The sequence below is a fragment of the Ornithodoros turicata genome, chromosome 1, assembly GCF_037126465.1.
Source record: "Ornithodoros turicata isolate Travis chromosome 1, ASM3712646v1, whole genome shotgun sequence".
In the NCBI taxonomy this organism is placed as follows: Eukaryota; Metazoa; Arthropoda; class Arachnida; order Ixodida; family Argasidae; genus Ornithodoros; species Ornithodoros turicata.
Window position 1 is genome coordinate 162,109,755 of NC_088201.1, and position 13,291 is coordinate 162,123,045.

Genomic DNA, 13,291 nt, shown 5'->3' on the forward strand with positions numbered 1-13,291 from the left:
CACTCTGGCGGGATCCTATGATGTATGCAGAACTGGTATAGAAATAAGAGGAAGGAAGAACAAAAAAAAAGAAACAGAGATAACGTACACAGTGAACATGTGCACAACTGAAGGCATTACCCCTTTGAAAACTATAAGCGGTGCCCCCCCACACACACACACTTCATGTTCCGGGGACGGGGGGGCCTTGCAGTCGGCGCCTATGAATGAAGTCATGAAATCGAAACTTCGCGATGGTGATGCCACCCGCTTCGAAGAAAGCCCAAGCTGCAAAATGTACTGAAAGTCGAGTGCAAGAGGGGCGGACGGGTAGGTGGCAGGCCTTGAACAAACTCGCGAAACTAAAAAGCACTGATAAGACACATACCACATAAGACGGTTGGCTTATCATGTTTTCGGAGCTGTTATCATGAACACCTCCCCATGCATTAAAACTCTCTATTGTTTGAAGGTTTGTTGCAGGGTAAAGATACCGTGGAAAAACCCAAGTGCACGAGACACTCACACAAGTGATTTCCGGAGTTAAACGCTTCGAAGGCAACGTGTGACCATGAACCTATTCGTTGTCGTGGCCCTTACTATTTGCTTGGTTTCAGGTGAGTCACGCTGTCTTTTTTTAGGTCTTTGCGTATAATCGGATTTCGAATTCCGAATCGAATTCTGTATTCCAACTTGAAATCGAAGTAATGTATCTTACGAATCGAATGTATTGCAACAATTCCGGAGCTCCACTCCTAAGCATAAAGGCTTCAGAATAGTGGTATGGAACTAAGTGAGTGCTGCATCGCATGATGATCCGTTAGCATATGATGTGTATGTATCCGCATATCCGTACATATGCCGTATACATAACTGATTCGATTATATTCACTTCGTATACGCTTCGTATTTTATGATTATGATTACTATTCCCACATGTCTAGTTTTTTCTCTCTCTCTCTCTCTAGGAAGCTTCTTGTTCTCTAATTCTGCGAAGCTCTATTAAAAATCACGCCAAAGAAGTGGTTGTAATATAAAGCACATTATTCCGTCAATAAAAAGATTCGGCACGGTGTAGACGAAAGAGCAATTTTAATCTGTTACTTGCATCCGTCCGTTTGTGGTAACCAAGGTCGTAGTGAAGACTGAGAGGTAGCGGGTTCAAATCCTTCCACCGGCTCTGATGTCCGAGGTTTTGCCTGGGTTGTGTTTTCCGGCAAACGCTTAAGGCGAATGTCGGCATAGTTCCCCTTCAAGTCGGCCAGGTTGTTTCGCCGCTTCGCAAAATGCAAACGCTCAAAAAACGCAAAATGCTTCGTCTCTTTCTTTCTTTTCTTTTTCTCTAAGTGTGGTCCGACTTCGTTGTGTCACCCTGTACAGGGACGTGCTCTTGTCCAGGCGGCGCGCCGAACACTGTGGCGGCAACACCACAAGTGGGACAATTTTAACTGTCCGGTTGCTCCCTACGTCGCCTTTTCCTTCCTACCGGCTTCCTTGCCACTCAGGTAAAAGCAGATAAGGGAAGCAAACGAAATGTGGACGATTGTCCCGAACAAAACACGGCCGCGGCACGTTTGTCGGCGTTCCTTTGCGGCAGCTACACGACCGCTTTGCGGCTTCTTTCTCGGCTCCGAAACTTTGCTGCACGGTCCCTATATTGCTATTGCTGCTTCTATTATTTGACCCCTCATTTTCTTTGTGCCAATAGCGGATCGTCCCAATGCCTGCTACATGGCTCCGTCTAAAGGCCCGTGCAAGGCAAACATCACGAGGTTCTACTTCAATCCAAGATCTCTGGATTGCCTGAAATTCATCTACGGAGGATGTGGGGGAAACGCCAATAATTTTGCCACATATCAAACATGCATGAAAACGTGTAAATGTAAGTCAATCTTACTGTGCTATAAAAGAATAGCATTTTTTGTTGTTGTTGTTGTTAATTTTGTAATTGACTGGGCATCGTTCCTTTCGAGATTCTGCAGCTCCTTCTGTAACATCACCTGACCTTGATCTTGTGTTCGGAAAACCTGATACGCATTCTGCTGACAGTCTCGTCAATTTTTCAGCTACAGATACAGGGTGTTTCACCTAAAGTAACAAAAAATTCTAACTGGCGACGTACTCGCCGGAGTATTTTGGAACTTTCGGTAATTGCCTTCGGGGAACTTTTGCCGTCATTTAGGAAAGCTTTGGACAATTTTTAATTGAGGGAAATTTATTTTTTTAAATTGAACATTGAAAATTGCCAAGTGAACCTCCCTTTTTTACACAGATATGAAGTCCTCCACGGACAGCCAGAGACCCAACAAAAACTATGCACAGTATCGCAACAGAAATAAACTAAAGCATTGTCTAAATATACTAAATAGAAATAGACTAAAAATAGTAAAAATTCTGCTTTTGGCCCCTCCCGCTTGATTGTCGCAAAGAAGAGCGCACGGAAGATGCTGGGAGAGGAGGAAGTGGTCCTTTCGTACCTACGCGTTGACCTTGATGCTGGTGTCAACCGTCTTATCAAAAAGAAAGCTAAATAACCGTCTTATCACAAAGAAGGCAAAACTAATGAAGGCGGGGACACCTCCTCCTCTAGACGCACATTGCGCGCGCTTCTTTGCGAAAATCAAGCAGGCGGGCCTAGAGTGTAATTATTACTAAGTTTTTTCGACTATTTCTGTCGCGATACCGTGCATACTTTTGGTTGAGTCTGCGCTTATCCGTGGAGGACTTCATAGTTCTGTCAAAAAGTGAGGTTCGCCGCTCATAGCCACAGTTGCTTCGCGGCCATATCTAGCGGAATGTCATTCATGGGGTCTGTGTTTATTTTACCGTACTGTATACGAAGACAAGAGAACAATTATTGTCCAGATGCTTACGTCATCAAAGAACAGAACGTCGTGCTGAAATATTAACTGCAAAAAAAAGCTATTGTCTTTAAAAAAATAGGATGCGTCACTGTGTGGATTGCGCTCACATAACCTTCGTTGTAATTGATTGTTATTGATTTTGTTTTTGTTTTCATTTTGATCTACGTAAACTGATTCGATAAGGGCAACAGATTTTTTCCCAGCACCGTCCAATAGCCTCCCGAAGAACTTGCAATGTCTCCCAAAACATGGTTCAAAATGGCCAGGCAATCTAAAAAAAAAGAGCGAAAAAAATCCCAAAACACGAGCAGCTACGAGTGTCACGCTGCATCACAAAATTCAAGCACCCCTCCCGCCAAGGTCTAAATCCTGCCCAAATCCCTGGTTGTACACTCTGAAAAATGAACCTCACCGCATAGAACGCTCCTAGCCAACCATCATCTCGAATGATATCGTTATCGGTCCAGATTTGTTGAAAACGGGAGGCGTACGCCTTTTCTGTGACACTTATGCTGTTTATAATTGTCACAAAAAAGGCGTACATCTCCCGTTTTCAACAAATCAGGGCAGATAATGATATCATTCGAGATGATGGTTAGCTAGGAGCGTGCTATGCGGTGAAGTTCATTTTTAAGAGTGTATCATTGCGCGTCCTTGAAAGGAGCGGTCTAGATGCTACAAGGCATACGTCGGTCATTATCAATGCCAGTTCGCGTGGCGCAGTGGTTAGCGTGCTGGCTGTGTCACGTCGAGGCTGGGACGTAACCGGGTTCGAATCTCGGTTCCAGCTGTACTGTCTGGGGTTTTCCCTGGGGTTTCCTCAGACGCTTTCAGACACATGTCGGCACAGTTCCCTTAGAAGATTAGAACATTCCCCAAGGGCGATAGTCGTGACATTTCCCACCGCTTTGAGGCCGACAATGGCGAGCCCTTTCCCCATCACCGGTCTGTATCAAGATGCACAAAATAGTTATCTGCCTTCAGGGACGCCGATCTCGTATCTCTAATAAATTTCCTTTCTGCTCTGCACTTCTGGTTGCATCTGGATTCTTCTTTAGCTCCCAATACGAAGAATTCAATGGCATCATATAGACGTCCCCAGGACGTGCCTATGCGAGACATACACAATCATGAAGCTAGTTTCAGATCGCCGTCCTCCAAGCAACTGCAATACTGCCGATATGACTTCAACCTCCTTCCCGCTAAGTACTGTTGTATCGCCTCTGCCAGATATACGCAATCCTGAAGCTGAACTCGACATGAAAAGTGTAGCTGAAATACTTTCATGGTCGTTTTGATTATATTACCTGTCTACCTTCCCGTTTCTCAAGCCGATTTCATTAGTGCCATCTTTGTCTTTCGTGCCATTTGATTATTATAAAGGCTTTGGCTTGCGCGAGACACATGCAAGGGCCCTGTGATTTCGGGTAAAACCGGTTTTTATCCCCCGTTTTGCATCATCGTCACTTCTGGTAAAACCCGTAAATGAACTTGGAGCTGTGCTAATTCAGACGTCAATAAGGGCACTGAAAGACTCTAACCATTGGACACGCAGCACAGCTGTTCCTCAACTTCTGCCAATCTAAAATGCGAGAAGTGCTAGGAAATAAAAGGGGTAGGAAATAAAAAAGTTCTCTTTTTATTTCCTACCCCGAAGTCTACTTTTTCAACAGATATCCCCCGGTTTTACCCGGTTTTGAAATAAAACGTGATTTCTGAGCGCCGATTTTCAAAAAAAATAAAAAATAAAACCTTAAACCATAAAACATAAAACATAAACATAAAACCTAGGGCCATAAAAGTCCAGCTGCGGTACGGACAAAACAAGAACACCTACATTGCATATTAAAGGCAACCAACCAGCTTTGAAGTGCCGTGGTCAGTACAAAAAGTTCTTATATTCCAGAATATTACGCACAGCACGGGAGCCTGAACTATCGCATGAACAAGCAAGGTGGGACATCCTTGAGAAGCAGGAGCCGTACGAGGAGGACCTTGAACACGGGGTTATCGGTCGACGCATCATTCATCTGCACATTGACATCACCAGAGCTATTATCATCAAATATTGCTGCCATTCTACTACGCGCTTTCATTTTAATGCATTAGCGTTGGGAGAGTCAAAATAGAAAAAGCTGTATATGTGTGTGTGTGTGTGTGTCTGCGTATGAGATGGTGAAGCTTCGCCGAGACAGAGGTATAAGTGGACATGTAAAGGGATATAAGAGGGTAAATGTAAATGGAAGTAGTTGAAGGCAATTAAGAGTAAGAGGGATTAAAAGTAATTAGGGGTAATTAAGGGCATTTAAAGCAAAAAAAGCTGAGTTTCAAGGTAACGAATGTAAGATATACGCAATTAAGAGAAAGATTAAGTGAAATTGAAGATCACCGAAGGTAACCGCGAGTTACCGGAGGTAATTAAGTGTAACTAAAGGTAACTGACGTCAATTAAAGAGAAAGTGACAGTAATTAAAGCAAGTAAATGTAATTAAAGGGTAATTGAAAGTAATTGAGGCTAATTAAATGATAATTAAATGGTCAATGGTCAGAAGTCAAGTATCGACTGGAAGTGGACAACCAGAAGTCAGGGGAGACCGGAAATCGAGAACGGGAAGTGAATGCGGACCGGAAGTTGATACCGGAAGTCAAGTATAGACGGGAAGCGGACAACCGGAAGTCGGGTTTAGACCGGGAGTGGGTACCCAGAGCAAAGTATGGACCGGAAAAGGCGCTTCATGCTAACGCATTTCTCTCGCATTTACCGCTAAATCAGCACTAAATTTTTATTTCTACTACTCAATCTCAAAGCCATGGCGCTAGAGAGGAAAGCTTAGAGCAGACTCCTCTAAGTACCAGCTAGATCGCGGTCACCCGACAAAGAAGTGATTTATCAAAAAATACGGACTGATCTTGGTACAGCAAGCATGTGATCAGCCTGCTGCACGCTGCCTATTTCTTTCCCGCTAGTATGGGGGTATATGGTGTACGATTTCGTTATGTAGGGTCTGACTTATTCGGGCACAATGCCTATCCAGAACACGGGGGAGGAGATGAAGTTCTTAGATATGTAATTCGTGGTGGAATCGGGTGCAACTGATACATTCGTGTGCTGTCTGGCAAGTGACTCGCAGTTAAAGCGCATATATTAGTCTAACATGCATACCTTGCGCTTTCTAGTAACATCGCTACTTTCACGCTTAATTTCACGATAATGAATGGGGAATTTCATCGCCAGGGGGACACTCTACCCTATTGCAGGTGATATCGTGAGGGATGACAGAGGGATGAAATTAAGTTATTCGCATAGTTTATTATTGCAGTGAAATAGTATCTACATTATACATTCGTGCAAATTGCCACCACGCCATTGACGCCATCCACTCAAACATTGCCTGCCTGCGTACTGTTGATGAGGCCCAACAAGGCCGAAACAGCTGTCCAGTACTGGCATGGCGACGTTTGAGTTACAAACATATGCTATACGTGCAGCTAAAGAGCTCCTGCTATTTTTTCCTTGTATACTTCACTGGCTTTGTACTGGGCTTACAGTCAGTGAGTTATCTCACCCTGACAGCAGGAATCACGTGTTACGTGACCTTCTGACGCAATCCACTCAAACGTTGCCTGCCTGCGTACTGTTGATGAGGCCCAACAAGGCCGAAACAGCTGTTCAGTACTGGCATGGCGACGTTTGAGTTACAAACATATGCTATACGTGCAGCCAAAGAGCTCCTGCTATTTTTTCCCTTGTATATATATATATATATATATATATATATATTCTCGAAGGTCTTGAAGATTCAGACGGCGCCGTATTAATACACAGAAGAAATAAGTTCGCACAGAGCACCACCAAAGGAATATTTTCAGATGACTTCATTTAATTCATTTTGAAATTACACAGACACGACGTTTCGAACGGTGGACTGTTCTTTTTCAAGTGAAAAGATATAATGAGTTGGTCAAACAGAAAACACTCACTTTCGCGTGCTTCGACAGTGGTGGGGGAAGGGAAATCGCAGTGCGTTGAGGTTGCCGAAGGGAGGTCATAAATTCTGTGTGCGGAGTCCTGTCGAGTGTGTTTCGCACGTGGGTGGTTTTTTTTTTTTTTGGGGGGGGGGGTCTTTCCCAAAGACGCATTTGTGTGGAAAGGACTCGTTTGCGTCGCGTAAACGGGTGTAGCTTCTTGTTGTGTTGTAGGCGTTATTATTTCTTCCTGTTTTTCACAGTGGACAGCGATCCCGGGTGTTCGTTTAGTGCCGGATTGAATTTATGTATTAAAAATGATTCCTTCATTTCACGATCCCTATCGCTCTTGAATCCGGATTGTAATATGGCAATAGAGAGTTTCTCAATCGCATGTTCTGGAAGGGCCATATGCCTAGACAGCGGGAGTTCCGGTTTTGTTTTGGTGTGGGACTTGTGGTTGTTGAAGCGAATTCTGAATGATGTGCAGGTTTGTCCAATGTATTGAGCTTGGCATATGGTGCAATGTAGAAGGTATATTACGTTTTGAGTCCCACAGTCAAAACTGCCATTGATATGGAATTTGAAGCTTGTGGTAGTGCTGGTAACATCCCGTGCTGACCACATGAGGGAACAAATTTTGAAGCGGGGTTTTTTGCAAGGCCTGCAGCCAAGGAATTCTTTTTGTTCCCTCGTGACTTTTGAGTTCACCAGTACGTCCCGTAAGTTTCGCGGTCGTCTATAAACAATCTTGGGAGCCTCTGGGAAGACTTCCCGAAGATGTTCAGATTGGTGCAGAATATTGAGATGGCGTTTCAGAATGGATCCGATGCCAGCTACATTTTGATTGTAGGTTAAAGTTAAGCTCGGCGCGCAGTACTCATCGGTTTTTGAGGAAGCTGTGGGCTGGTTGGGACCTAAACGCCGAGCTTTTTCAATTGCGTCATTAACGACATCGGGAGGGTAGTTGCGATCGGTGAATGCGTGCCGTAGATCACCTAGGTTTTGCTCGAGGTCGCTGTCCTCTGTGCAGATACGCCGGTATCTGCATGCTTGACTATAAGGTAGAGAGAGTTTGCAGTGACGGGGGTGTGAGCTATTAAAGTGTAAGTATTGCTGACTGTCAGTTGGTTTTCGGTACACCTTAGTTTCCAGTGATTGGTCACTGACTGTTACTGTGACGTCCAGAAAGTTCGTAGTTGTGGTCGAATAGTGGTGGGTGAAATTAATGCTGGGGTGCGCGTTGTTGAAGTCCCGAATGAATTCCAGTAGTGAACTCTCAGTGTTGTCCCAGATTATGAATATGTCATCGATATACCTCTTATAGAGAAATGGTCTGATGTGGCACCGCGACAGAAAACATGTTTCCAATTTACCCATGAAGATGTTCGCGTAGTTTGGGGCCATTTTTATGCCCATAGCTGTGCCATTTATCTGGACGTAGTGTTGCCCATTAAATTCGAAGTTGTTCAGCGTTAGTATCATTTCCAACAGTACCTTCAGTGTGGCGCTGTCCACGTGGTAGGGACTGTCCGACGGTGATTTCGTGTAGGCTTCCACGACCGCCTCGATGCCGTCAGAGTGGGGAATATTAGTGTAGAGGGACGCTACATCAAGGGTGACAAGGAAGCAGTTCTCAGGTAGTTTGAGGTTGCGAATGGTCTTTAGAAAATGGTTGGTGTCTTTCACATATGACTGAAGTGTGGGGGGGGGATGTCCTTGATGAGGTAGTCCACAAGCGTTGACAAGTTCTCTGTTACTGTGTTGTTGCCAGATATGATGGGTCTGCCTGGATTGCCCGGCTTGTGAATCTTGGGTAACAGATAAAAGCGACCAGGTTTCGGAGATTGTGGAAGGAGTTGCTTATGTGTATCAGGCGTGATTTTTTTGTTATCACGGAGGTCGGTTAGGGTCCTCTCGATCTTTGACGCATAGTCTGGTGTGGGATCGCGATCAAGCCTCTCATAAAACGTTGTGTCTTCCAGTTGGCGGGCTCCCTCGCGAATATATGCGTCAGTGTCCATGACCACAATAGCACCTCCCTTGTCCGCGTGTTTGATGACAATGTCCTTTCGTTTCTCAAGATCGCTGAGTGCTTTGCGTTCTTCACTTGACAGATTGTGTCGTGGGGGTCCTTTTTTGGACGTTACTTTGAGGATATCCTTTTGCACAGCTTGGATGTAATCATCGAGATGGCGGTCCCTGTGTTCAGGGGGTGACCAGCTGGAACCTGTTTTGAAAGGGGAAGCAGTCTGTCTGGAGTTCTCTCTATCGTGGAAAAATTCCCTCAGGCGCAGTTTACGGGCAAAGTTTTCAAGATCTGTGTGCAGTTGGAATTCGTTCAATCCTGTTGTACTTGGACAGAAGGAGAGTCCTTTTCATAGAAGGCTTCCTCGATGTCTGTTAGCGTTACCGATGAGAGATTTAGCATGGATTTGGGGGGACTGTAAGAACGGCCTGCCAAAGGTGGTTCAATAATGGCCTTCGTCGGGTCCTGAGGCGACTGCACAGTTCCCTGGTGTGCCGACGGAAGATCGCGTTCCATTTTTCTGTCCTTTACTGTCCGCAAGGCATTGGATTTTTTTGTCTGAAAATCAGCGAGAGCGCGTTTTTCCGTAGACGTCAGAAGTGAGGTCATTTCGTGTTGCTTTTTTCGTAGGTCGATGAGTTGATCTTCGCAGTGGCGTGATGCAATAGAGAGAAAGAGATAGAAGAATAGAATAGATAGAAGAATAGATAGAAGAAGAATGGATCAGGCGGCATCCCCAGTATGCGGCCACCTAACCTCCCGCTGCTCTTCCTAATTCAGGTCTTATCAGTTGTCAGCGTCTCAAGGACAAACACCTTCAACGACACGCTCTTCACTTCCGAAGCTGATTCTCTTGGTTTGATTGTCCCAAGACACGGGTTACCACTGACGAACTGCGGCAGCCTGCCTCACCACAGTGTTCGCCTTCACCCTTCGCTGCCTTATCATCGCACGTGGTCGTCTACGTCAACGACTTCAGCGCCACCGTACCCTTCAAAAGCGATCTTCAGCGGTTCCATCGTCAGTGGATCAGGCGGCATCCCCAGTATGCGGCCACCTAACCTCTCGCTGCTCTTCCTAATTCAGGTCTTATCAGTTGTCAGCGTCTCAAGGACAAACACCTTCAACGACACGCTCTTCACTTCCGAAGCTGATTCTCTTGGTTTGATTGTCCCAAGACACGGGTTACCACTGACGAACTGCGGCAGCCTGCCTCACCACAGTGTTCGCCTTCACCCTTCGCTGCCTTATCATCACACGTGGTCGTCTACGTCAACGACTTCAGCGCCACCGTACCCTTCAAAAGCGATCTTCAGCGGTTCCATCGTCAGTGGATCAGGCGGCATCCCCAGTATGCGGCCACCTAACCTCTCGCTGCTCTTCCTAATTCAGGTCTTATCAGTTGTCAGCGTCTCAAGGACAAACACCTTCAACGACACGCTCTTCACTTCCGAAGCTGATTCTCTTGGTTTGATTGTCCCAAGACACGGGTTACCACTGACGAACTGCGGCAGCCTGCCTCACCACAGTCTTCGCCTTCACCCTTCGCTGCCTTATCATCGCACGTGGTCGTCTACGTCAACGACTTCAGCGCCACCGTACCCTTCAAAAGCGATCTTCAGCGGTTCCATCGTCAGTGGATCAGGCGGCATCCCCAGTATGCGGCCACCTAACCTCCCGCTGCTCTTCCTAATTCAGGTTGGTCCTAGCCCACATTACCATTGTTTAAGGTCTAACGACCTGTGTTTGGTGGTGTTGCCTGGTCCAAAAGTGTTATCGGTATTGTACAGCGATTGTCTTACTGTCTTGCGCCAACTCCTGTTACTCTCTGGCGACGTGGAGCGGAATCCAGGTCCTCGTAGCGATGAACAGATGAACATGATCATTGAGTCGTTATCTGTGCTCCCACGTATAGAAGCAGGGCAAGCTGAATTACTCAACGAAATACGGACTATCAAATCTAAACTAGACGCCACTGACAAAAAAGTCACCGAGCTATCCACTAAAGTCGCAGCAATCGAAGGCGAGCTTTCGTCATTCCGCGATGTCCCCAAGAGGGTACAGGACCTGACGGATACAACTACCTCGTTATCTAGCGGTGTCTGCACCATAAAGGATCAGATAGACAAGCTTGAGAATAGAATGCGGAGGAACAATCTAGTGTTTCATGGCTTGGACGATAGCTCTTCCGAGACGTGGGCCCAGTCCGAAGCTCTGGTAACTGACCTGTGCAAAAATAATCTAGGCATGGAGATTCCGCCCCACGCAATCGAGCGCGCCCACCGCATTGGACGCTATCAACCTAACAGACACAGACCAATTATTGTCAAGTTCGCGTCTTACAAAACGAAAGAGTCTGTTTTGAGTGCTGGCCGATTTTTAAAAGACACCGGTATTTCTGTCACGGGCGACTACTCATTAACAGTTCGCACGGCTCGCAAGCACCTCTTGGCCTTCGCCAAATCGCAATCTGCGCCTTTCAAGCTCCGCTTCGACAAGTTGTTATTAAATGGCAAATTGTATACATTTAACCACGAAACAAGCATTGTTGAAAAAGGCGCATAGCAGCATGAGTCTGTCGAAAGGCGCAGTGTATCGAGTGCATCACTTCCTGCTTCTACCAACTCCGCGCCCCGGTCTCTCTCGGTCATTTTTACCAATATTAGAAGCCTCCTACCAAAGCAGGATGAACTTAACAGCCTCATGTCCTCCTGCGATTGTGATATAATTGCCTTAACCGAAACATGGCTTTCCGCTAACATATCTGACACGGAGCTCCTGCCGTACGACACCAAGTACAAAATTCATCGCTGTGACAGAGAGGGCCGACGCGGGGGTGGCGTACTCCTTGATGTTCGAGACTGCTTTTCGTCGTCTGTCATACGTGTGCAATCAAGCTTAGAGATTGTATGGTTAAAAATTGACTGTTGTAATAGTCATGCCATCATCGGTGTATGCTATCGCTCACCAAGTTTTCATGTTGGTTTCATCGATCAATTGCGCTGCGACATGTCTGTCGTTACTGCTCGCTTTCCTAGCAATACTATCATCCTGATGGGCGACTTTAATATGCCTGGTATAAACTGGTCTGTCCCGTGTGTAACACCTGGCTCCGCTTCCATCGATAAGGATTTTCTCGAACTGTGTCACGACTTCAACCTTACGCAAGTGGTACCTTTTCCTACAAGAGTTTCAACCAGCTGTTCAAGCACACTCGACCTAGTTTTGTCCACACGTCCTGACATTATAGAAGCTATCTCTGATATCGGGAAACTTAGCGACCACAATGTGGTACACTATCAACTACATGTATCCGTGCCTAGGCGCCCTCGTTCCAAGAAAGTTATTCGTCTCTACGACAGAGCAGATTTCGAAGCTATCAACGAAGAGCTGCAGTCTGACTTCTCCACATTCTGCCGGGACAGCGCCAATAGGTCGGTCGAGGTCAACTGGCTTTTCTTTAAAAATAAACTCCGCAACCTTGCAGAGATTCGTATTCCCAAGATCACTATTCCATGCTCGCAGACCGCTCCATGGTTTAATCGCTCGCTCAAGTCCCTGGCTAGTAAAAAGAAGAAAATGTTTCGCCGTGCCAAACGCTCAAACTCCCAGCATGCCTGGGAGAGATATCGTTCTGCCCTTTCGCTGTATAGGAAGTCTCTCAGAACGGCCAAACTTAAATTCTTTCAATCCGACCTTGGGTCAATTCTGAGCTCAAACCCCCGGAAGTTTTGGAATTTAATTAACCCGCGCCCGGTCCCAGACATCCAGCTTGTAGACGGCGAGGGCACACTACTGGATGCGTCTAGGTCTGCTGAAATCCTCAGCGGCACATTTGCCAGTAACTTCACTGTCGAAGCCCCCATCTCTGACCAGCTGCGCAGTCCATGGCATACTCCTCCGCCAATGGCACCGTTCGTAATCACGGCCCATGGTATAACGAAGTTAATTGATTCGTTAAAAATGTCATCATCTGCTGGGATTGATAACATTAATGCTGAGGTCTTGAAAGGCACCAGGACAACCTCTGCAGCGTACTTATCAGTCATCTTTAATCAGTCACTAAGCGAATGCCAAGTCCCCTCTGACTGGCGTATAGGTAAAGTGATCCCTATCCATAAAAAAGGTGATCGATGTTCCCCTGCCAATTACCGCCCCATTTCACTAACTAGTGTTCCCTCAAAGCTTCTCGAGCACATCATTCACTCTAATATTATCAGCCACCTAGCTAATCATAATCTTCTTTTCCATCGGCAACACGGCTTTCGAAAGGGTTACTCATGCGAAACCCAACTAGCTCAGTTCGTTCATGACCTCCACGATAACCTTGACAGTCGCTATCAAACCGATACCATCTTCTTAGATTTTTCAAAGGCCTTCGACCGTGTTCCCCACAACCGTCTGTTACTAAAACTTCGCCGTTTTAACATTGATGACCTCACCCTATCGTGGA

The 13,291-nt window shown here is 46.0% G+C and overlaps 1 long non-coding RNA gene across 1 annotated transcript; it reads left to right on the forward strand.

Annotated features, from left to right (window-relative positions):
* Positions 1-411: 411 nt before the first annotated feature.
* LOC135378727 (uncharacterized) lies at positions 412-4,925 on the forward strand. The gene is made up of 3 exons (XR_010418560.1): positions 412-596; positions 1,688-1,861; positions 4,750-4,925. It is a non-coding gene; the product is annotated as an uncharacterized LOC135378727 (long non-coding RNA).
* Positions 4,926-13,291: the final 8,366 nt, after the last annotated feature.